At 48.9% G+C, this 23,130-nt stretch overlaps 7 non-coding genes across 7 annotated transcripts; all 7 read right to left on the bottom strand.

Moving 5' to 3' along the window:
- Nucleotides 1-1,723: 1,723 nt before the first annotated feature.
- Nucleotides 1,724-1,795, bottom strand: TRNAE-CUC (transfer RNA glutamic acid (anticodon CUC)). Its single transcript has one exon. It is a non-coding gene; the product is annotated as a tRNA-Glu (tRNA).
- Nucleotides 1,796-4,887: 3,092 nt separating this feature from the next.
- On the bottom strand, nt 4,888-4,959 carry TRNAE-CUC (transfer RNA glutamic acid (anticodon CUC)). Its single transcript has one exon. It is a non-coding gene; the product is annotated as a tRNA-Glu (tRNA).
- Nucleotides 4,960-8,078: 3,119 nt separating this feature from the next.
- TRNAE-CUC (transfer RNA glutamic acid (anticodon CUC)) lies at nt 8,079-8,150 on the bottom strand. The gene has a single exon. It is a non-coding gene; the product is annotated as a tRNA-Glu (tRNA).
- Nucleotides 8,151-11,243: 3,093 nt separating this feature from the next.
- Nucleotides 11,244-11,315, bottom strand: TRNAE-CUC (transfer RNA glutamic acid (anticodon CUC)). The gene has a single exon. It is a non-coding gene; the product is annotated as a tRNA-Glu (tRNA).
- A 3,111-nt stretch (nt 11,316-14,426) lies between these two features.
- On the bottom strand, nt 14,427-14,498 carry TRNAE-CUC (transfer RNA glutamic acid (anticodon CUC)). The gene has a single exon. It is a non-coding gene; the product is annotated as a tRNA-Glu (tRNA).
- A 3,110-nt stretch (nt 14,499-17,608) lies between these two features.
- On the bottom strand, nt 17,609-17,680 carry TRNAE-CUC (transfer RNA glutamic acid (anticodon CUC)). The gene has a single exon. It is a non-coding gene; the product is annotated as a tRNA-Glu (tRNA).
- A 3,118-nt stretch (nt 17,681-20,798) lies between these two features.
- TRNAE-CUC (transfer RNA glutamic acid (anticodon CUC)) lies at nt 20,799-20,870 on the bottom strand. The gene has a single exon. It is a non-coding gene; the product is annotated as a tRNA-Glu (tRNA).
- Nucleotides 20,871-23,130: the final 2,260 nt, after the last annotated feature.

Below are 23,130 nucleotides of genomic sequence, written 5' to 3'. Positions count from 1 at the left end.
TTCTCATTAATCTTCCTGCCAGAGAGAGCCCAGATTTTTGCCTGCTAGCAGCAGGGCCGGCTGTAGCCCTGGTGGCTGGAAGACAGTCTTTTTTGGCACCCCCCAACCCCCTTCACTCCATCACCACCTACTCGGATTCACTCACTGCCACCCGCCAAATGTGCCCCTCATCTATCCATAGCCCCTCTCACATAGATTAGATTTGTTTTAAAGAGCTGGATAGCTGCTTGACTATCCAGACAGCTCTCCACATTAGATATGGTTCTGTTCTTTGCGTCAGGCACATGAACCCTCTACGCTATTTTATATCTAGTCAAAGCTGCCTCTGGACAAAACCACCAACTCTCTCCCTAGCAGGAACGGTAATCACAAGAGGTATCTTGGCATTTTATTTGCTTTCTGTAGTTTGGACACACAAGGAACTTTCCAGCATGAGCTTTTAAATCGCAAGTTTCGTAAGTTATTGCTAAACACAGCGCCCCCCGAGGTCAGCAACTCCAATCCTGGTCAGCACCCGGTGCGGCCGCACTGCTCGCACCTCCCTAAACCCGGCCCTGAGTGGCAGTTTTGCATCGCCATGAAATTGTCATGCCGTTGAGGTCAGTGTGTGACGTGGCCAAGGCTATCCTATTTGAGGACTCCGGGAGAGACAGCTGCTCCCTTAATGAAGGAGTGGCCTTCTGACTGAAGTCACCTGAGGCAGGGGCCCACTGTCAGAGGCCTTATGGGGCAGGGACCCGCTGCAACTCCTGGCTTGCCCCATGCAACCCCTGGAGAACCCTAAATGACATCCATGTAAGTGCCTACTGTCGAGGTCAGCAAGGTCAGTGTGTGGCTCGGCCCAGGCTATCCTATCTGAGGTCTCCTGAAGGGACAGCTGCCACCTTAAAGAAGGAGTGGCGTTCTGACTGGCGCCAACTGAGGTAGGGGCCCGCTGTCAGAGGCCATATGGGGGAGGGGCCCGCTGCGACATCTGGCTTGCCCCTTGCGACCCCTGGTGACCCCTAGGTGACATCCATGCGAGCGCTTGCCGTCAAGGTCAGCGTGTGGCGCGGCCAAGGCTATCCTCCCCTGAGGCTCCTGAAGGGACAGCTGGCGCCTGAAGTAAGAAGTGGCCTTCTGACCGAAGTCACCTGAGGCAGGTGCCCGCCGTCAGAGGCCTTATGGGGCAGGGGCTAAAGGGACATTTTAAGTCCAGCCAGAAGGCAGAAGGTTTGGTCTGTGCTGTCCTGGGGCAGGACTTCCTCCTTAGTAGGGCTGCCACCTGGCTGTGTTTTTTGAACTACCTCGTCTGTACGTTTAATTCCAGGCTGGTAAAAATATTGAGAAAAGCTGTGAAATTCAGGTTCTAAGAAAGGAGGCAACCCCAATCTTATACACACTGCGCTGACACTTACAAAGGGTATTCCTGGTGCAGCAGGGAAATGTGCCCCCTGGAGACATCTTGCAGTCACTATGTGGACAAGCAAGAGCTCTGGAGCTCAGGAGCTCTCAGCTGATCACAGCAAGATGGAGTGCTTTCAGATGTTATTTGGAGTGAAAAAAAGAGCTGTGAGAAAGCTGTGTGATATTGTGAGAAAAGTCAATTAAAGAAGAACTAGTGGTAATGAAGCATTTGTAATTGAAAGGTTTCCTAATGTGTTTGAATCCATGAAAAGTGTAAAATGAAAGGTTTCCTATAAGAAATGTAAGTGTAGAAGTAAAAAGTGTAAGGAACTGCGCGTTCCCTGACCGGGAATCGAACCCGGGCCGCGGCGGTGAGAGCGCCGAATCCTAACCACTAGACCACCAGGGAGCAGGCACAGGTCGTCCACCACCACCCAATATAGAAACAAGAACTGGTCAGCAGGCTACTCAGGATCTCATTTCCTATAACAGGAAAATTAAAGCAGACATGCAAGGACACACCATTTTCAGGCACAGCATGAAGAAAGAAATTGACTGCACCTCAAATGCACTCACAACTCTTCACACTTTACAGCTCTCCAAGACCTAGCACACCCTCATAAGACATCCCATCCTTCAGCAGTAATAGCACTTACACACTTAACTAGCAGGAAAATTCAGAAGTACAATTAAAGGGACGATCAGTGCTTCTTCTCAGAGCCCCGATAGGAGGGCAGCTCTTAGCTTTCCCAGGACAACGCAGGCATCTCCAGCTCTACATGTGCAGGCTTTTACTTAAGGTGCTGGGACCTTCACTCCTCTTTTACAATGCTGTGTATAGAACTACGAGTCCCACAATGCAGTGTAACACATGACCTGCTGTCGATAGTCATGGAAGAACCTCGGAACTAGAAAAGCTCTGATGAGATTAGTGGGTGGGCACGTCCGGGTCACTGCTTGTTTTCCTTTCTCAGTGTGTCTGTAAATTATACAACTTTACACTTTATCTAAAGATAAAAGGTTTCACCTTCCTATAAAACAATTCCTCCTTCAGAGTGTGCCCCAACATTTCATTTACTTAGTGTGAGAAAACAAAATAGCTTAAATGCATTTTTTTTATCATGCAGTACTTTCCTTTTTATCTCATGAAAAATCCTTGATTCCACCTTTCCTTTTTCAAGGAAGTAGGCAGGAAGTTTAAATGAAAAGGGAGAAATGGTTGTGAAAAAGAGTCTTAGGTCCAAATTGTGGGTGCTAGATTTTGAAAGGTACTTGATGGCATGAATAAATGTTTCGATTTGGAGGAGGTGTGTGGATGAAAGAAAAATGGGCGTACTCTGTAGTATGAGTGTGAGATTGTAAACGGTATTTGAAGTAAATATTGATTGCTGGTGCTCTGAAAATGTAGGTTTAAGCCTTTAAAAGAAGAGGCAGTTTCCAAGTGGGGGAATTGAACCCCAGTCTCCCAGGCAGGGACACTCTCCACTATACTAAGTAGGAAGAGATATTTTTGTGTGTGCTGAGCAGCTCCTTCTTCTGTCCAACCCGCCCTCTCTGTGCCAAGCGTCTGAGTTTTTCCATTTCTCACTTCCTTCCCACCCACACGGGGGGGGCAGAGCTGGCTTAAGGATGCTGCAACTGTTGCACTCGCACTGCTCGCTCACATGCACGGGGGCACCCACCTCAGGTGGGGGGGGGGGGGGCGCTCTGCTTAGTCTCAACTTAACATTTAATACAACCTGCTGCAGAGTTCCTTCCCTTTACAGATTTCAGGCAACAATCAAAATGGCAACACAACTCTTCTCATTAATCTTCCTGCCAGAGAGAGCCCAGATTTTTGCCTGCTAGCAGCAGGGCCGGCTGTAGCCCTGGTGGCTGGAAGACAGTCTTTTTTGGCACCCCCCCAACCCCCTTCACTCCATCACCACCTACTCGGATTCACTCACTGCCACCTGCCAAATGTGCCCCTCATCTATCCATAGCCCCTCTCACATAGATTAGATTTGTTTTAAAGAGCTGGATAGCTGCTTGACTATCCAGACAGCTCTCCACATTAGATATGGTTCTGTTCTTTGCGTCAGGCACATGAACCCTCTACGCTATTTTATATCTAGTCAAAGCTGCCTCTGGACAAAACCACCAACTCTCTCCCTAGCAGGAACGGTAATCACAAGAGGTATCTTGGCATTTTATTTGCTTTCTGTAGTTTGGACACACAAGGAACTTTCCAGCATGAGCTTTTAAATCGCAAGTTTCGTAAGTTATTGCTAAACACAGCGCCCCCCGAGGTCAGCAACTCCAATCCTGGTCAGCACCCGGTGCGGCCGCACTGCTCGCACCTCCCTAAACCCGGCCCTGAGTGGCAGTTTTGCATCGCCATGAAATTGTCATGCCGTTGAGGTCAGTGTGTGACGTGGCCAAGGCTATCCTATTTGAGGACTCCGGGAGAGACAGCTGCTCCCTTAATGAAGGAGTGGCCTTCTGACTGAAGTCACCTGAGGCAGGGGCCCACTGTCAGAGGCCTTATGGGGCAGGGACCCGCTGCAACTCCTGGCTTGCCCCATGCAACCCCTGGAGAACCCTAAATGACATCCATGTAAGTGCCTACTGTCGAGGTCAGCAAGGTCAGTGTGTGGCTCGGCCCAGGCTATCCTATCTGAGGTCTCCTGAAGGGACAGCTGCCACCTTAAAGAAGGAGTGGCGTTCTGACTGGCGCCAACTGAGGTAGGGGCCCGCTGTCAGAGGCCATATGGGGGAGGGGCCCGCTGCGACATCTGGCTTGCCCCTTGCGACCCCTGGTGACCCCTAGGTGACATCCATGCGAGCGCTTGCCGTCAAGGTCAGCGTGTGGCACGGCCAAGGCTATCCTCCCCTGAGGCTCCTGAAGGGACAGCTGGCGCCTGAAGTAAGGAGTGGCCTTCTGACCGAAGTCACCTGAGGCAGGTGCCCGCCGTCAGAGGCCTTATGGGGCAGGGGCTAAAGGGACATTTTAAGTCCAGCCAGAAGGCAGAAGGTTTGGTCTGTGCTGTCCTGGGGCAGGACTTCCTCCTTAGTAGGGCTGCCACCTGGCTGTGTTTTTTGAACTACCTCGTCTGTACGTTTAATTCCAGGCTGGTAAAAATATTGAGAAAAGCTGTGAAATTCACGTTCTAAGAAAGGAGGCAACCCCAATCTTATACACACTGCGCTGACACTTACAAAGGGTATTCCTGGTGCAGCAGGGAAATGTGCCCCCTGGAGACATCTTGCAGTCACTATGTGGACAAGCAAGAGCTCTGGAGCTCTCAGCTGATCACAGCAAGATGGAGTGCTTTCAGATGTTATTTGGAGTGAAAAAAAGAGCTGTGAGAAAGCTGTGTGATATTGTGAGAAAAGTCAATTAAAGAAGAACTAGTGGTAATGAAGCATTTGTAATTGAAAGGTTTCCTAATGTGTTTGAATCCATGAAAAGTGTAAAATGAAAGGTTTCCTATAAGAAATGTAAGTGTAAGGAACTTCGCGTTCCCTGACCGGGAATCGAACCCGGGCCGCGGCGGTGAGAGCGCCGAATCCTAACCACTAGACCACCAGGGAGCAGGCACAGGTCGTCCACCACCACCCAATATAGAAACAAGAACTGGTCAGCAGGCTACTCAGGATCCCATTTCCTATTACAGGAAAATTAAATCAGACATGCAAGGACACACCATTTTCAGGCACAGCATGAAGAAAGAAATTGACTGCACCTCAAATGCACTCACAACTCTTCACACTTTACAGCTCTCCAAGACCTAGCACACCCTCATAAGACATCCCATCCTTCAGCAGTTATAGCACTTACACACTTAACTAGCAGGAAAATTCAGAAGTACAATTAAAGGGACGATCAGTGCTTCTTCTCAGAGCCCCGATAGGAGGGCAGCTCTTAGCTTTCCCAGGTCAACGCAGGCATCTCCAGCTCTACATGTGCAGGCTTTTACTTAAGGTGCTGGGACCTGCACTCCTCTTTTACAATGCTGTGTATAGAACTACGAGTCCCACAATGCAGTGTAACACATGACCTGCTGTCGATAGTCATGGAAGAACCTCGGAACTAGAAAAGCTCTGATGAGATTAGTGGGTGGGCACGTCCGGGTCACTGCTTGTTTTCCTTTCTCAGTGTGTCTGTAAATTATACAACTTTACACTTTATCTAAAGATAAAAGGTTTCACCTTCCTATAAAACAATTCCTCCTTCAGAGTGTGCCCCAACATTTCATTTACTTAGTGTGAGAAAACAAAATAGCTTAAATGCATTTTTTTTATCATGCAGTACTTTCCTTTTTATCTCATGAAAAATCCTTGATTCCACCTTTCCTTTTTCAAGGAAGTAGGCAGGAAGTTTAAATGAAAAGGGAGAAATGGTTGTGAAAAAGAGTCTTAGGTCCAAATTGTGGGTGCTAGATTTTGAAAGGTACTTGATGGCATGAATAAATGTTTCGATTTGGAGGAGGTGTGTGGATGAAAGAAAAATGGGCGTACTCTGTAGTATGAGTGTGAGATTGTAAACGGTATTTGAAGTAAATATTGATTGCTGGTGCTCTGAAAATGTAGGTTTAAGCCTTTAAAAGAAGAGGCAGTTTCCCAGTTGGGGAATTGAACCCCAGTCTCCCAGGTCCCAGGCAGGGACACTCTCCACTATACTAAGTAGGAAGAGATATTTTTGTGCGTGCTGAGCAGCTCCTTCTTCTGTCCAACCCGCCCTCTCTGTGCCAAGCGTCTGAGTTTTTCCATTTCTCACTTCCTTCCCACCCACACGGGGGGGCAGAGCTGGCTTAAGGATGCTGCAACTGTTGCACTCGCACTGCTCGCTCACATGCACGGGGGCACCCACCTCAGGGGGGAGGGGGGGGGCGCTCTGCTTAGTCTCAACTTAACATTTAATACAACCTGCTGCAGAGTTCCTTCCCTTTACAGATTTCAGGCAACAATCAAAATGGCAACACAACTCTTCTCATTAATCTTCCTGCCAGAGAGAGCTCAGATTTTTGCCTGCTAGCAGCAGGGCCGGCTGTAGCCCTGGTGGCTGGAAGACAGTCTTTTTTGGCACCCCCCAACCCCCTTCCCTCCATCACCACCTACTCGGATTCACTCACTGCCACCCGCCAAATGTGCCCCTCATCTATCCATAGCCCCTCTCACATAGATTAGATTTGTTTTAAAGAGCTGGATAGCTGCTTGACTATCCAGACAGCTGTCCACATTAGATATGGTTCTGTTCTTTGCGTCAGGCACATGAACCCTCTACGCTATTTTATATCTAGTCAAAGCTGCCTCTGGACAAAACCACCAACTCTCTCCCTAGCAGGAACGGTAATCACAAGAGGTATCTTGGCATTTTATTTGCTTTCTGTAGTTTGGACACACAAGGAACTTTCCAGCATGAGCTTTTAAATCGCAAGTTTCGTAAGTTATTGCTAAACACAGCGCCCCCCGAGGTCAGCAACTCCAATCCTGGTCAGCACCCGGTGCGGCCGCACTGCTCGCACCTCCCTAAACCCGGCCCTGAGTGGCAGTTTTGCATCGCCATGAAATTGTCATGCCGTTGAGGTCAGTGTGTGACGTGGCCAAGGCTATCCTATTTGAGGACTCCGGGAGAGACAGCTGCTCCCTTAATGAAGGAGTGGCCTTCTGACTGAAGTCACCTGAGGCAGGGGCCCACTGTCAGAGGCCTTATGGGGCAGGGACCCGCTGCAACTCCTGGCTTGCCCCATGCAACCCCTGGAGAACCCTAAATGACATCCATGTAAGTGCCTACTGTCGAGGTCAGCAAGGTCAGTGTGTGGCTCGGCCCAGGCTATCCTATCTGAGGTCTCCTGAAGTGACAGCTGCCACCTTAAAGAAGGAGTGGCGTTCTGACTGGCGCCAACTGAGGTAGGGGCCCGCTGTCAGAGGCCATATGGGGGAGGGGCCCGCTGCGACATCTGGCTTGCCCCTTGCGACCCCTGGTGACCCCTAGGTGACATCCATGCGAGCGCTTGCCGTCAAGGTCAGCGTGTGGCGCGGCCAAGGCTATCCTCCCCTGAGGCTCCTGAAGGGACAGCTGGCGCCTGAAGTAAGGAGTGGCCTTCTGACCGAAGTCACCTGAGGCAGGTGCCCGCCGTCAGAGGCCTTATGGGGCAGGGGCTAAAGGGACATTTTAAGTCCAGCCAGAAGGCAGAAGGTTTGGTCTGTGCTGTCCTGGGGCAGGACTTCCTCCTTAGTAGGGCTGCCACCTGGCTGTGTTTTTTGAACTACCTCGTCTGTACGTTTAATTCCAGGCTGGTAAAAATATTGAGAAAAGCTGTGAAATTCAGGTTCTAAGAAAGGAGGCAACCCCAATCTTATACACACTGCGCTGACACTTACAAAGGGTATTCCTGGTGCAGCAGGGAAATGTGCCCCCTGGAGACATCTTGCAGTCACTATGTGGACAAGCAAGAGCTCTGGAGCTCTGGAGCTCTCAGCTGATCACAGCAAGATGGAGTGCTTTCAGATGTTATTTGGAGTGAAAAAAAGAGCTGTGAGAAAGCTGTGTGATATTGTGAGAAAAGTCAATTAAAGAAGAACTAGTGGTAATGAAGCATTTGTAATTGAAAGGTTTCCTAATGTGTTTGAATCCATGAAAAGTGTAAAATGAAAGGTTTCCTATAAGAAATGTAAGTGTAGAAGTAAAAAGTGTAAGGAACTTCGCGTTCCCTGACCGGGAATCGAACCCGGGCCGCGGCGGTGAGAGCGCCGAATCCTAACCACTAGACCACCAGGGAGCAGGCACAGGTCGTCCACCACCACCCAATATAGAAACAAAAACTGGTCAGCAGGCTACTCAGGATCCCATTTCCTATTACAGGAAAATTAAAGCAGACATGCAAGGACACACCATTTTCAGGCACAGCATGAAGAAAGAAATTGACTGCACCTCAAATGCACTCACAACTCTTCACACTTTACAGCTCTCCAAGACCTAGCACACCCTCATAAGACATCCCATCCTTCAGCAGTAATAGCACTTACACACTTAACTAGCAGGAAAATTCAGAAGTACAATTAAAGGGACGATCAGTGCTTCTTCTCAGAGCCCCGATAGGAGGGCAGCTCTTAGCTTTCCCAGGTCAACGCAGGCATCTCCAGCTCTACATGTGCAGGCTTTTACTTAAGGTGCTGGGACCTGCACTCCTCTTTTACAATGCTGTGTATAGAACTACGAGTCCCACAATGCAGTGTAACACATGACCTGCTGTCGATAGTCATGGAAGAACCTCGGAACTAGAAAAGCTCTGATGAGATTAGTGGGTGGGCACGTCCGGGTCAATGCTTGTTTTCCTTTCTCAGTGTGTCTGTAAATTATACAACTTTACACTTTATCTAAAGATAAAAGGTTTCACCTTCCTATAAAACAATTCCTCCTTCAGAGTGTGCCCCAACATTTCATTTACTTAGTGTGAGAAAACAAAATAGCTTAAATGCATTTTTTTTATCATGCAGTACTTTCCTTTTTATCTCATGAAAAATCCTTGATTCCACCTTTCCTTTTTCAAGGAAGTAGGCAGGAAGTTTAAATGAAAAGGGAGAAATGGTTGTGAAAAAGAGTCTTAGGTCCAAATTGTGGGTGCTAGATTTTGAAAGGTATTTGATGGCATGAATAAATGTTTCGATTTGGAGGAGGTGTGTGGATGAAAGAAAAATGGGCGTACTCTGTAGTATGAGTGTGAGATTGTAAACGGTATTTGAAGTAAATATTGATTGCTGGTGCTCTGAAAATGTAGGTTTAAGCCTTTAAAAGAAGAGGCAGTTTCCCAGTTGGGGAATTGAACCCCAGTCTCCCACGTCCCAGGCAGGGACACTCTCCACTATACTAAGTAGGAAGAGATATTTTTGTGTGTGCTGAGCAGCTCCTTCTTCTGTCCAACCCGCCCTCTGTGTGCCAAGCGTCTGAGTTTTTCCATTTCTCACTTCCTTCCCACCCACACGGGGGGCAGAGCTGGCTTAAGGATGCTGCAACTGTTGCACTCGCACTGCTCGCTCACATGCACGGGGGCACCCACCTCAGGGGGGGGGGGGGGCGCTCTGCTTAGTCTCAACTTAACATTTAATACAACCTGCTGCAGAGTTCCTTCCCTTTACAGATTTCAGGCAACAATCAAAATGGCAACACAACTCTTCTCATTAATCTTCCTGCCAGAGAGAGCCCAGATTTTTGCCTGCTAGCAGCAGGGCCGGCTGTAGCCCTGGTGGCTGGAAGACAGTCTTTTTTGGCACCCCCCAACCCCCTTCACTCCATCACCACCTACTCGGATTCACTCACTGCCACCCGCCAAATGTGCCCCTCATCTATCCATAGCCCCTCTCACATAGATTAGATTTGTTTTAAAGAGCTGGATAGCTGCTTGACTATCCAGACAGCTCTCCACATTAGATATGGTTCTGTTCTTTGCGTCAGGCACATGAACCCTCTACGCTATTTTATATCTAGTCAAAGCTGCCTCTGGACAAAACCACCAACTCTCTCCCTAGCAGGAACTGTAATCACAAGAGGTATCTTGGCATTTTATTTGCTTTCTGTAGTTTGGACACACAAGGAACTTTCCAGCATGAGCTTTTAAATCGCAAGTTTCGTAAGTTATTGCTAAACACAGCGCCCCCCGAGGTCAGCAACTCCAATCCTGGTCAGCACCCGGTGCGGCCGCACTGCTCGCACCTCCCTAAACCCGGCCCTGAGTGGCAGTTTTGCATCGCCATGAAATTGTCATGCCGTTGAGGTCAGTGTGTGACGTGGCCAAGGCTATCCTATTTGAGGACTCCGGGAGAGACAGCTGCTCCCTTAATGAAGGAGTGGCCTTCTGACTGAAGTCACCTGAGGCAGGGGCCCACTGTCAGAGGCCTTATGGGGCAGGGACCCGCTGCAACTCCTGGGTTGCCCCATGCAACCCCTGGAGAACCCTAAATGACATCCATGTAAGTGCCTACTGTCGAGGTCAGCAAGGTCAGTGTGTGGCTCGGCCCAGGCTATCCTATCTGAGGTCTCCTGAAGGGACAGCTGCCACCTTAAAGAAGGAGTGGCGTTCTGACTGGCGCCAACTGAGGTAGGGGCCCGCTGTCAGAGGCCATATGGGGGAGGGGCCCGCTGCGACATCTGGCTTGCCCCTTGCGACCCCTGGTGACCCCTAGGTGACATCCATGCGAGCGCTTGCCGTCAAGGTCAGCGTGTGGCACGGCCAAGGCTATCCTCCCCTGAGGCTCCTGAAGGGACAGCTGGCGCCTGAAGTAAGGAGTGGCCTTCTGACCGAAGTCACCTGAGGCAGGTGCCCGCCGTCATTGGCCTTATGGGGCAGGGGCTAAAGGGACATTTTAAGTCCAGCCAGAAGGCAGAAGGTTTGGTCTGTGCTGTCCTGGGGCAGGACTTCCTCCTTAGTAGGGCTGCCACCTGGCTGTGTTTTTTGAACTACCTCGTCTGTACGTTTAATTCCAGGCTGGTAAAAATATTGAGAAAAGCTGTGAAATTCACGTTCTAAGAAAGGAGGCAACCCCAATCTTATACACACTGCGCTGACACTTACAAAGGGTATTCCTGGTGCAGCAGGGAAATGTGCCCCCTGGAGACATCTTGCAGTCACTATGTGGACAAGCAAGAGCTCTGGAGCTCTCAGCTGATCACAGCAAGATGGAGTGCTTTCAGATGTTATTTGGAGTGAAAAAAAGAGCTGTGAGAAAGCTGTGTGATATTGTGAGAAAAGTCAATTAAAGAAGAACTAGTGGTAATGAAGCATTTGTAATTGAAAGGTTTCCTAATGTGTTTGAATCCATGAAAAGTGTAAAATGAAAGGTTTCCTATAAGAAATGTAAGTGTAAGGAACTTCGCGTTCCCTGACCGGGAATCGAACCCGGGCCGCGGCGGTGAGAGCGCCGAATCCTAACCACTAGACCACCAGGGAGCAGGCACAGGTCGTCCACCACCACCCAATATAGAAACAAGAACTGGTCAGCAGGCTACTCAGGATCCCATTTCCTATTACAGGAAAATTAAATCAGACATGCAAGGACACACCATTTTCAGGCACAGCATGAAGAAAGAAATTGACTGCACCTCAAATGCACTCACAACTCTTCACACTTTACAGCTCTCCAAGACCTAGCACACCCTCATAAGACATCCCATCCTTCAGCAGTAATAGCACTTACACACTTAACTAGCAGGAAAATTCAGAAGTACAATTAAAGGGACGATCAGTGCTTCTTCTCAGAGCCCCGATAGGAGGGCAGCTCTTAGCTTTCCCAGGTCAACGCAGGCATCTCCAGCTCTACATGTGCAGGCTTTTACTTAAGGTGCTGGGACCTGCACTCCTCTTTTACAATGCTGTGTATAGAACTACGAGTCCCACAATGCAGTGTAACACATGACCTGCTGTCGATAGTCATGGAAGAACCTCGGAACTAGAAAAGCTCTGATGAGATTAGTGGGTGGGCACGTCCGGGTCACTGCTTGTTTTCCTTTCTCAGTGTGTCTGTAAATTATACAACTTTACACTTTATCTAAAGATAAAAGGTTTCACCTTCCTATAAAACAATTCCTCCTTCAGAGTGTGCCCCAACATTTCATTTACTTAGTGTGAGAAAACAAAATAGCTTAAATGCATTTTTTTTATCATGCAGTACTTTCCTTTTTATCTCATGAAAAATCCTTGATTCCACCTTTCCTTTTTCAAGGAAGTAGGCAGGAAGTTTAAATGAAAAGGGAGAAATGGTTGTGAAAAAGAGTCTTAGGTCCAAATTGTGGGTGCTAGATTTTGAAAGGTACTTGATGGCATGAATAAATGTTTCGATTTGGAGGAGGTGTGTGGATGAAAGAAAAATGGGCGTACTCTGTAGTATGAGTGTGAGATTGTAAACGGTATTTGAAGTAAATATTGATTGCTGGTGCTCTGAAAATGTAGGTTTAAGCCTTTAAAAGAAGAGGCAGTTTCCCAGTTGGGGAATTGAACCCCAGTCTCCCAGGTCCCAGGCAGGGACACTCTCCACTATACTAAGTAGGAAGAGATATTTTTGTGCGTGCTGAGCAGCTCCTTCTTCTGTCCAACCCGCCCTCTCTGTGCCAAGCGTCTGAGTTTTTCCATTTCTCACTTCCTTCCCACCCACACGGGGGGGCAGAGCTGGCTTAAGGATGCTGCAACTGTTGCACTCGCACTGCTCGCTCACATGCACGGGGGCACCCACCTCAGGGGGGAGGGGGGGGGCGCTCTGCTTAGTCTCAACTTAACATTTAATACAACCTGCTGCAGAGTTCCTTCCCTTTACAGATTTCAGGCAACAATCAAAATGGCAACACAACTCTTCTCATTAATCTTCCTGCCAGAGAGAGCTCAGATTTTTGCCTGCTAGCAGCAGGGCCGGCTGTAGCCCTGGTGGCTGGAAGACAGTCTTTTTTGGCACCCCCCAACCCCCTTCACTCCATCACCACCTACTCGGATTCACTCACTGCCACCCGCCAAATGTGCCCCTCATCTATCCATAGCCCCTCTCACATAGATTAGATTTGTTTTAAAGAGCTGGATAGCTGCTTGACTATCCAGACAGCTGTCCACATTAGATATGGTTCTGTTCTTTGCGTCAGGCACATGAACCCTCTACGCTATTTTATATCTAGTCAAAGCTGCCTCTGGACAAAACCACCAACTCTCTCCCTAGCAGGAACGGTAATCACAAGAGGTATCTTGGCATTTTATTTGCTTTCTGTAGTTTGGACACACAAGGAACTTTCCAGCATGAGCTTTTAAATCGCAAGTTTCGTAAGTTATTGCTAAACACAGCGCCCCCCGAGGTCAGCAACTCCAATCCTGGTCAGCACCCGGTGCGGCCGCACTGCTCGCACCTCCCTAAACCCGGCCCTGAGTGGCAGTTTTGCATCGCCATGAAATTGTCATGCCGTTGAGGTCAGTGTGTGACGTGGCCAAGGCTATCCTATTTGAGGACTCCGGGAGAGACAGCTGCTCCCTTAATGAAGGAGTGGCCTTCTGACTGAAGTCACCTGAGGCAGGGGCCCACTGTCAGAGGCCTTATGGGGCAGGGACCCGCTGCAACTCCTGGCTTGCCCCATGCAACCCCTGGAGAACCCTAAATGACATCCATGTAAGTGCCTACTGTCGAGGTCAGCAAGGTCAGTGTGTGGCTCGGCCCAGGCTATCCTATCTGAGGTCTCCTGAAGTGACAGCTGCCACCTTAAAGAAGGAGTGGCGTTCTGACTGGCGCCAACTGAGGTAGGGGCCCGCTGTCAGAGGCCATATGGGGGAGGGGCCCGCTGCGACATCTGGCTTGCCCCTTGCGACCCCTGGTGACCCCTAGGTGACATCCATGCGAGCGCTTGCCGTCAAGGTCAGCGTGTGGCGCGGCCAAGGCTATCCTCCCCTGAGGCTCCTGAAGGGACAGCTGGCGCCTGAAGTAAGGAGTGGCCTTCTGACCGAAGTCACCTGAGGCAGGTGCCCGCCGTCAGAGGCCTTATGGGGCAGGGGCTAAAGGGACATTTTAAGTCCAGCCAGAAGGCAGAAGGTTTGGTCTGTGCTGTCCTGGGGCAGGACTTCCTCCTTAGTAGGGCTGCCACCTGGCTGTGTTTTTTGAACTACCTCGTCTGTACGTTTAATTCCAGGCTGGTAAAAATATTGAGAAAAGCTGTGAAATTCAGGTTCTAAGAAAGGAGGCAACCCCAATCTTATACACACTGCGCTGACACTTACAAAGGGTATTCCTGGTGCAGCAGGGAAATGTGCCCCCTGGAGACATCTTGCAGTCACTATGTGGACAAGCAAGAGCTCTGGAGCTCTCAGCTGATCACAGCAAGATGGAGTGCTTTCAGATGTTATTTGGAGTGAAAAAAAGAGCTGTGAGAAAGCAGTGTGATATTGTGAGAAAAGTCAATAAAAGAAGAACTAGTGGTAATGAAGCATTTGTAATTGAAAGGTTTCCTAATGTGTTTGAATCCATGAAAAGTGTAAAATGAAAGGTTTCCTATAAGAAATGTAAGTGTAGAAGTAAAAAGTGTAAGGAACTGCGCGTTCCCTGACCGGGAATCGAACCCGGGCCGCGGCGGTGAGAGCGCCGAATCCTAACCACTAGACCACCAGGGAGCAGGCACAGGTCATCCACCACCACCCAATATAGAAACAAGAACTGGTCAGCAGGCTACTCAGGATCCCATTTCCTATTACAGGAAAATTAAAGCAGACATGCAAGGACACACCATTTTCAGGCACAGCATGAAGAAAGAAATTGACTGCACCTCAAATGCACTCACAACTCTTCACACTTTACAGCTCTCCAAGACCTAGCACACCCTCATAAGACATCCCATCCTTCAGCAGTAATAGCACTTACACACTTAACTAGCAGGAAAATTCAGAAGTACAATTAAAGGGACGATCAGTGCTTCTTCTCAGAGCCCCGATAGGAGGGCAGCTCTTAGCTTTCCCAGGACAACGCAGGCATCTCCAGCTCTACATGTGCAGGCTTTTACTTAAGGTGCTGGGACCTTCACTCCTCTTTTACAATGCTGTGTATAGAACTACGAGTCCCACAATGCAGTGTAACACATGACCTGCTGTCGATAGTCATGGAAGAACCTCGGAACTAGAAAAGCTCTGATGAGATTAGTGGGTGGGCACGTCCGGGTCACTGCTTGTTTTCCTTTCTCAGTGTGTCTGTAAATTATACAACTTTACACTTTATCTAAAGATAAAAGGTTTCACCTTCCTATAAAACAATTCCTCCTTCAGAGTGTGCCCCAACATTTCATTTACTTAGTGTGAGAAAACAAAATAGCTTAAATGCATTTTTTTTATCATGCAGTACTTTCCTTTTTATCTCATGAAAAATCCTTGATTCCACCTTTCCTTTTTCAAGGAAGTAGGCAGGAAGTTTAAATGAAAAGGGAGAAATGGTTGTGAAAAAGAGTCTTAGGTCCAAATTGTGGGTGCTAGATTTTGAAAGGTACTTGATGGCATGAATAAATGTTTCGATTTGGAGGAGGTGTGTGGATGAAAGAAAAATGGGCGTACTCTGTAGTATGAGTGTGAGATTGTAAACGGTATTTGAAGTAAATATTGATTGCTGGTGCTCTGAAAATGTAGGTTTAAGCCTTTAAAAGAAGAGGCAGTTTCCAAGTGGGGGAATTGAACCCCAGTCTCCCAGGCAGGGACACTCTCCACTATACTAAGTAGGAAGAGATATTTTTGTGTGTGCTGAGCAGCTCCTTCTTCTGTCCAACCCGCCCTCTCTGTGCCAAGCGTCTGAGTTTTTCCATTTCTCACTTCCTTCCCACCCACACGGGGGGGCAGAGCTGGCTTAAGGATGCTGCAACTGTTGCACTCGCACTGCTCGCTCACATGCACGGGGGCACCCACCTCAGGGGGGGGGGGGGCGCTCTGCTTAGTCTCAACTTAACATTTAATACAACCTGCTGCAGAGTTCCTTCCCTTTACAGATTTCAGGCAACAATCAAAATGGCAACACAACTCTTCTCATTAATCTTCCTGCCAGAGAGAGCCCAGATTTTTGCCTGCTAGCAGCAGGGCCGGCTGTAGCCCTGGTGGCTGGAAGACAGTCTTTTTTGGCACCCCCCCAACCCCCTTCACTCCATCACCACCTACTCGGATTCACTCACTGCCACCTGCCAAATGTGCCCCTCATCTATCCATAGCCCCTCTCACATAGATTAGATTTGTTTTAAAGAGCTGGATAGCTGCTTGACTATCCAGACAGCTCTCCACATTAGATATGGTTCTGTTCTTTGCGTCAGGCACATGAACCCTCTACGCTATTTTATATCTAGTCAAAGCTGCCTCTGGACAAAACCACCAACTCTCTCCCTAGCAGGAACGGTAATCACAAGAGGTATCTTGGCATTTTATTTGCTTTCTGTAGTTTGGACACACAAGGAACTTTCCAGCATGAGCTTTTAAATCGCAAGTTTCGTAAGTTATTGCTAAACACAGCGCCCCCCGAGGTCAGCAACTCCAATCCTGGTCAGCACCCGGTGCGGCCGCACTGCTCGCACCTCCCTAAACCCGGCCCTGAGTGGCAGTTTTGCATCGCCATGAAATTGTCATGCCGTTGAGGTCAGTGTGTGACGTGGCCAAGGCTATCCTATTTGAGGACTCCGGGAGAGACAGCTGCTCCCTTAATGAAGGAGTGGCCTTCTGACTGAAGTCACCTGAGGCAGGGGCCCACTGTCAGAGGCCTTATGGGGCAGGGACCCGCTGCAACTCCTGGCTTGCCCCATGCAACCCCTGGAGAACCCTAAATGACATCCATGTAAGTGCCTACTGTCGAGGTCAGCAAGGTCAGTGTGTGGCTCGGCCCAGGCTATCCTATCTGAGGTCTCCTGAAGGGACAGCTGCCACCTTAAAGAAGGAGTGGCGTTCTGACTGGCGCCAACTGAGGTAGGGGCCCGCTGTCAGAGGCCATATGGGGGAGGGGCCCGCTGCGACATCTGGCTTGCCCCTTGCGACCCCTGGTGACCCCTAGGTGACATCCATGCGAGCGCTTGCCGTCAAGGTCAGCGTGTGGCACGGCCAAGGCTATCCTCCCCTGAGGCTCCTGAAGGGACAGCTGGCGCCTGAAGTAAGGAGTGGCCTTCTGACCGAAGTCACCTGAGGCAGGTGCCCGCCGTCAGAGGCCTTATGGGGCAGGGGCTAAAGGGACATTTTAAGTCCAGCCAGAAGGCAGAAGGTTTGGTCTGTGCTGTCCTGGGGCAGGACTTCCTCCTTAGTAGGGCTGCCACCTGGCTGTGTTTTTTGAACTACCTCGTCTGTACGTTTAATTCCAGGCTGGTAAAAATATTGAGAAAAGCTGTGAAATTCAGGTTCTAAGAAAGGAGGCAACCCCAATCTTATACACACTGCGCTGACACTTACAAAGGGTATTCCTGGTGCAGCAGGGAAATGTGCCCCCTGGAGACATCTTGCAGTCACTATGTGGACAAGCAAGAGCTCTGGAGCTCTGGAGCTCTCAGCTGATCACAGCAAGATGGAGTGCTTTCAGATGTTATTTGGAGTGAAAAAAAGAGCTGTGAGAAAGCTGTGTGATATTGTGAGAAAAGTCAATTAAAGAAGAACTAGTGGTAATGAAGCATTTGTAATTGAAAGGTTTCCTAATGTGTTTGAATCCATGAAAAGTGTAAAATGAAAGGTTTCCTATAAGAAATGTAAGTGTAGAAGTAAAAAGTGTAAGGAACTTCGCGTTCCCTGACCGGGAATCGAACCCGGGCCGCGGCGGTGAGAGCGCCGAATCCTAACCACTAGACCACCAGGGAGCAGGCACAGGTCATCCACCACCACCCAATATAGAAACAAGAACTGGTCAGCAGGCTACTCAGGATCCCATTTCCTATTACAGGAAAATTAAAGCAGACATGCAAGGACACACCATTTTCAGGCACAGCATGAAGAAAGAAATTGACTGCACCTCAAATGCACTCACAACTCTTCACACTTTACAGCTCTCCAAGACCTAGCACACCCTCATAAGACATCCCATCCTTCAGCAGTAATAGCACTTACACACTTAACTAGCAGGAAAATTCAGAAGTACAATTAAAGGGACGATCAGTGCTTCTTCTCAGAGCCCCGATAGGAGGGCAGCTCTTAGCTTTCCCAGGTCAACGCAGGCATCTCCAGCTCTACATGTGCAGGCTTTTACTTAAGGTGCTGGGACCTGCACTCCTCTTTTACAATGCTGTGTATAGAACTACGAGTCCCACAATGCAGTGTAACACATGACCTGCTGTCGATAGTCATGGAAGAACCTCGGAACTAGAAAAGCTCTGATGAGATTAGTGGGTGGGCACGTCCGGGTCAATGCTTGTTTTCCTTTCTCAGTGTGTCTGTAAATTATACAACTTTACACTTTATCTAAAGATAAAAGGTTTCACCTTCCTATAAAACAATTCCTCCTTCAGAGTGTGCCCCAACATTTCATTTACTTAGTGTGAGAAAACAAAATAGCTTAAATGCATTTTTTTTATCATGCAGTACTTTCCTTTTTATCTCATGAAAAATCCTTGATTCCACCTTTCCTTTTTCAAGGAAGTAGGCAGGAAGTTTAAATGAAAAGGGAGAAATGGTTGTGAAAAAGAGTCTTAGGTCCAAATTGTGGGTGCTAGATTTTGAAAGGTACTTGATGGCATGAATAAATGTTTCGATTTGGAGGAGGTGTGTGGATGAAAGAAAAATGGGCGTACTCTGTAGTATGAGTGTGAGATTGTAAACGGTATTTGAAGTAAATATTGATTGCTGGTGCTCTGAAAATGTAGGTTTAAGCCTTTAAAAGAAGAGGCAGTTTCCCAGTTGGGGAATTGAACCCCAGTCTCCCAGGTCCCAGGCAGGGACACTCTCCACTATACTAAGTAGGAAGAGATATTTTTGTGTGTGCTGAGCAGCTCCTTCTTCTGTCCAACCCGCCCTCTCTGTGCCAAGCGTCTGAGTTTTTCCATTTCTCACTTCCTTCCCACCCACACGGGGGGCAGAGCTGGCTTAAGGATGCTGCAACTGTTGCACTCGCACTGCTCGATCACATGCACGGGGGCACCCACCTCAGGGGGGGGGGGGGGGGCGCTCTGCTTAGTCTCAACTTAACATTTAATACAACCTGCTGCAGAGTTCCTTCCCTTTACAGATTTCAGGCAACAATCAAAATGGCAACACAACTCTTCTCATTAATCTTCCTGCCAGAGAGAGCCCAGATTTTTGCCTGCTAGCAGCAGGGCCGGCTGTAGCCCTGGTGGCTGGAAGACAGTCTTTTTTGGCACCCCCCAACCCCCTTCACTCCATCACCACCTACTCGGATTCACTCACTGCCACCCGCCAAATGTGCCCCTCATCTATCCATAGCCCCTCTCACATAGATTAGATTTGTTTTAAAGAGCTGGATAGCTGCTTGACTATCCAGACAGCTCTCCACATTAGATATGGTTCTGTTCTTTGCGTCAGGCACATGAACCCTCTACGCTATTTTATATCTAGTCAAAGCTGCCTCTGGACAAAACCACCAACTCTCTCCCTAGCAGGAACGGTAATCACAAGAGGTATCTTGGCATTTTATTTGCTTTCTGTAGTTTGGACACACAAGGAACTTTCCAGCATGAGCTTTTAAATCGCAAGTTTCGTAAGTTATTGCTAAACACAGCGCCCCCCGAGGTCAGCAACTCCAATCCTGGTCAGCACCCGGTGCGGCCGCACTGCTCGCACCTCCCTAAACCCGGCCCTGAGTGGCAGTTTTGCATCGCCATGAAATTGTCATGCCGTTGAGGTCAGTGTGTGACGTGGCCAAGGCTATCCTATTTGAGGACTCCGGGAGAGACAGCTGCTCCCTTAATGAAGGAGTGGCCTTCTGACTGAAGTCACCTGAGGCAGGGGCCCACTGTCAGAGGCCTTATGGGGCAGGGACCCGCTGCAACTCCTGGCTTGCCCCATGCAACCCCTGGAGAACCCTAAATGACATCCATGTAAGTGCCTACTGTCGAGGTCAGCAAGGTCAGTGTGTGGCTCGGCCCAGGCTATCCTATCTGAGGTCTCCTGAAGGGACAGCTGCCACCTTAAAGAAGGAGTGGCGTTCTGACTGGCGCCAACTGAGGTAGGGGCCCGCTGTCAGAGGCCATATGGGGGAGGGGCCCGCTGCGACATCTGGCTTGCCCCTTGCGACCCCTGGTGACCCCTAGGTGACATCCATGCGAGCGCTTGCCGTCAAGGTCAGCGTGTGGCGCGGCCAAGGCTATCCTCCCCTGAGGCTCCTGAAGGGACAGCTGGCGCCTGAAGTAAGAAGTGGCCTTCTGACCGAAGTCACCTGAGGCAGGTGCCCGCCGTCAGAGGCCTTATGGGGCAGGGGCTAAAGGGACATTTTAAGTCCAGCCAGAAGGCAGAAGGTTTGGTCTGTGCTGTCCTGGGGCAGGACTTCCTCCTTAGTAGGGCTGCCACCTGGCTGTGTTTTTTGAACTACCTCGTCTGTACGTTTAATTCCAGGCTGGTAAAAATATTGAGAAAAGCTGTGAAATTCAGGTTCTAAGAAAGGAGGCAACCCCAATCTTATACACACTGCGCTGACACTTACAAAGGGTATTCCTGGTGCAGCAGGGAAATGTGCCCCCTGGAGACATCTTGCAGTCACTATGTGGACAAGCAAGAGCTCTGGAGCTCAGGAGCTCTCAGCTGATCACAGCAAGATGGAGTGCTTTCAGATGTTATTTGGAGTGAAAAAAAGAGCTGTGAGAAAGCTGTGTGATATTGTGAGAAAAGTCAATTAAAGAAGAACTAGTGGTAATGAAGCATTTGTAATTGAAAGGTTTCCTAATGTGTTTGAATCCATGAAAAGTGTAAAATGAAAGGTTTCCTATAAGAAATGTAAGTGTAGAAGTAAAAAGTGTAAGGAACTGCGCGTTCCCTGACCGGGAATCGAACCCGGGCCGCGGCGGTGAGAGCGCCGAATCCTAACCACTAGACCACCAGGGAGCAGGCACAGGTCGTCCACCACCACCCAATATAGAAACAAGAACTGGTCAGCAGGCTACTCAGGATCTCATTTCCTATAACAGGAAAATTAAAGCAGACATGCAAGGACACACCATTTTCAGGCACAGCATGAAGAAAGAAATTGACTGCACCTCAAATGCACTCACAACTCTTCACACTTTACAGCTCTCCAAGACCTAGCACACCCTCATAAGACATCCCATCCTTCAGCAGTAATAGCACTTACACACTTAACTAGCAGGAAAATTCAGAAGTACAATTAAAGGGACGATCAGTGCTTCTTCTCAGAGCCCCGATAGGAGGGCAGCTCTTAGCTTTCCCAGGACAACGCAGGCATCTCCAGCTCTACATGTGCAGGCTTTTACTTAAGGTGCTGGGACCTTCACTCCTCTTTTACAATGCTGTGTATAGAACTACGAGTCCCACAATGCAGTGTAACACATGACCTGCTGTCGATAGTCATGGAAGAACCTCGGAACTAGAAAAGCTCTGATGAGATTAGTGGGTGGGCACGTCCGGGTCACTGCTTGTTTTCCTTTCTCAGTGTGTCTGTAAATTATACAACTTTACACTTTATCTAAAGATAAAAGGTTTCACCTTCCTATAAAACAATTCCTCCTTCAGAGTGTGCCCCAACATTTCATTTACTTAGTGTGAGAAAACAAAATAGCTTAAATGCATTTTTTTTATCATGCAGTACTTTCCTTTTTATCTCATGAAAAATCCTTGATTCCACCTTTCCTTTTTCAAGGAAGTAGGCAGGAAGTTTAAATGAAAAGGGAGAAATGGTTGTGAAAAAGAGTCTTAGGTCCAAATTGTGGGTGCTAGATTTTGAAAGGTACTTGATGGCATGAATAAATGTTTCGATTTGGAGGAGGTGTGTGGATGAAAGAAAAATGGGCGTACTCTGTAGTATGAGTGTGAGATTGTAAACGGTATTTGAAGTAAATATTGATTGCTGGTGCTCTGAAAATGTAGGTTTAAGCCTTTAAAAGAAGAGGCAGTTTCCAAGTGGGGGAATTGAACCCCAGTCTCCCAGGCAGGGACACTCTCCACTATACTAAGTAGGAAGAGATATTTTTGTGTGTGCTGAGCAGCTCCTTCTTCTGTCCAACCCGCCCTCTCTGTGCCAAGCGTCTGAGTTTTTCCATTTCTCACTTCCTTCCCACCCACACGGGGGGGGCAGAGCTGGCTTAAGGATGCTGCAACTGTTGCACTCGCACTGCTCGCTCACATGCACGGGGGCACCCACCTCAGGTGGGGGGGGGGGGGGCGCTCTGCTTAGTCTCAACTTAACATTTAATACAACCTGCTGCAGAGTTCCTTCCCTTTACAGATTTCAGGCAACAATCAAAATGGCAACACAACTCTTCTCATTAATCTTCCTGCCAGAGAGAGCCCAGATTTTTGCCTGCTAGCAGCAGGGCCGGCTGTAGCCCTGGTGGCTGGAAGACAGTCTTTTTTGGCACCCCCCCAACCCCCTTCACTCCATCACCACCTACTCGGATTCACTCACTGCCACCTGCCAAATGTGCCCCTCATCTATCCATAGCCCCTCTCACATAGATTAGATTTGTTTTAAAGAGCTGGATAGCTGCTTGACTATCCAGACAGCTCTCCACATTAGATATGGTTCTGTTCTTTGCGTCAGGCACATGAACCCTCTACGCTATTTTATATCTAGTCAAAGCTGCCTCTGGACAAAACCACCAACTCTCTCCCTAGCAGGAACGGTAATCACAAGAGGTATCTTGGCATTTTATTTGCTTTCTGTAGTTTGGACACACAAGGAACTTTCCAGCATGAGCTTTTAAATCGCAAGTTTCGTAAGTTATTGCTAAACACAGCGCCCCCCGAGGTCAGCAACTCCAATCCTGGTCAGCACCCGGTGCGGCCGCACTGCTCGCACCTCCCTAAACCCGGCCCTGAGTGGCAGTTTTGCATCGCCATGAAATTGTCATGCCGTTGAGGTCAGTGTGTGACGTGGCCAAGGCTATCCTATTTGAGGACTCCGGGAGAGACAGCTGCTCCCTTAATGAAGGAGTGGCCTTCTGACTGAAGTCACCTGAGGCAGGGGCCCACTGTCAGAGGCCTTATGGGGCAGGGACCCGCTGCAACTCCTGGCTTGCCCCATGCAACCCCTGGAGAACCCTAAATGACATCCATGTAAGTGCCTACTGTCGAGGTCAGCAAGGTCAGTGTGTGGCTCGGCCCAGGCTATCCTATCTGAGGTCTCCTG

The sequence above is a fragment of the Pleurodeles waltl genome, unplaced genomic scaffold (assembly GCF_031143425.1).
Source record: "Pleurodeles waltl isolate 20211129_DDA unplaced genomic scaffold, aPleWal1.hap1.20221129 scaffold_86, whole genome shotgun sequence".
Lineage (NCBI taxonomy): Eukaryota > Metazoa > Chordata > Amphibia > Caudata > Salamandridae > Pleurodeles > Pleurodeles waltl.
The sequence above is the reverse complement of the archived record's forward strand: the minus strand, read 5'-3'. Positions and strand labels throughout refer to the sequence as shown.